Source organism: Chrysochloris asiatica, unplaced genomic scaffold, assembly GCF_000296735.1.
Source record: "Chrysochloris asiatica unplaced genomic scaffold, ChrAsi1.0 scaffold00395, whole genome shotgun sequence".
NCBI lineage: Eukaryota > Metazoa > Chordata > Mammalia > Afrosoricida > Chrysochloridae > Chrysochloris > Chrysochloris asiatica.
The window spans coordinates 727,835-729,580 of NW_006408913.1; the positions used below are offsets into that span (position 1 = coordinate 727,835).

Consider the following 1,746-nt stretch of genomic DNA (forward strand, 5'->3'; position numbering starts at 1 on the left):
ATGGCAATTAACAACAACAACAACATTACCACCAGGAAAGAAAAGCCAGGAGTGGAGTACATTTTTGGACTTGAGTTCCTGCACTGTGAAGCTCCTAGATCCAGGGGAAGATTAATGTCCAGATGTATAGGGTTCTCTCACGAACACTGGGCTTACAGAGATGCTGAAAAGAGACAAAGCCCTTTTCCCAGAGCTGACAAGGATAGAAAAACTTCCTCTAGAGCTGACAGGCACTCTGAATTTTGACTTTTGTAGTCTCTTAAACAGTGAGAGAATAAATTTGTTTGTTAAAAAAAAAAGTCCAATTCAATGACTTTTAGTATATTCACAGAGTTGCATACCACAATTAAATATATAGCATTTTGATTACCACCCCCCAAAAAAACCCACATCTTTTAACTTTTGCTATCAATTTTCTTCTCCCATCCACCCCTAAGGAGCTCTTGGTAGCGTAATGGTTACGAATTGGGCTGCTAGTCGTAAGGTCAGCTGTTTGAAACCACCAGCTGTTCTGCGAGAGAAAGATGAGGCTTTCTGCTCCTGTAAAGATTTACAGCCTCGGAAACCCTGTGCAGGGTTTATGAGTCGGAACCGACTCCATGGTACTTAACAACAACAATCCACCTCTAAGCAATCACTAGCCTATCCCTTTGGTTTTTCTATTCAGGACAGTTCATATCATTGGAACCATGCAATATTTGGTTCTTTGTATCTAGCTTTCATACGCTTTGCATTATCTTTTCAAGTTTCATTCGTATTTTATCATACATACTTTGTCCCTATTCTTGATTGAAAAATACTGTGTAGATTAGATCACATCTTCGGGGTCCGTTTATCAGTTGATGGACATTTGGGTTGTTTCCACTTGTGGGCTCTTACGAGTTCAGCTGCTGTGGACATTGATGGTCACTTTCCTATGTGGACATATGTTTTCGTTTCTCTTGAGTATATATCTAGGAGTAGAATTGCTGGGTTATGAGGTAACTCTGCATTTAACCATTTGACAAATTGCTAGATGGTTCTCCCATGCTCTTCTAATTGCATTAGTAGTGAGCAAGGGAAATATTTAGTGTTTATGCCTCCTTTACTCCATGTTTCCCCTCCATGTGAGAGCACAATTGTACTTGGGTCTTTGTCCTCATGCTCATAGGAACAGAGACATTCTCTACCAGATGCATTGTTATTTGTGGACAAAACAATTTTTTCAGATAATTCTGGTTATAAGAGCAATTTCTTTTACCGATTTTTACTTGTTATCTCACAGGTCAAATTTAGGAGAGTTTAGGGAGATTACATACAAGATGTGGTTTCTAGTTAGTCCTTTAAAATCATACTGATGTTAGGATCATATCAAGAACAAGATGTTCAAATAAGAAATATCAGAAAGATGTAGGACTTTCAGTATCCCTTTTCTGAAACACGGAAAGGATTCTTCATGTTATCAGAGGCTGTCGTAGTTTCCTAGTGCTGCTATAACAAATACAAGTGGATGGTTTTTAGAAAAAGAAATTAATTTTCTTAAAGTTCAGGTGACAAGAAGTCTGACATCAGGGCACCATCTCTAGAGGAAAGCACTCTGTCAACCCTGAGAGAAAAGGATGGTCCTTGTCTCAGCTTCTGAAGCCCAGTGTTCCTCTGTTCCTCAGTCATGCCCATGTGACATTGCTTTCCCTCTACCCCCATTTGTGCTTGCTTATGTATTTAATCTGCTTTTTTTTTAAAACTAAGAAGCGATTATGTTTATGA

General features: G+C 38.8%; 1 pseudogene; it reads left to right on the forward strand.

Moving 5' to 3' along the window:
* The window catches only part of LOC102821136, a 22,966-nt pseudogene that overhangs the window by 19,602 nt on the left and 1,618 nt on the right, over nucleotides 1–1,746 (forward strand).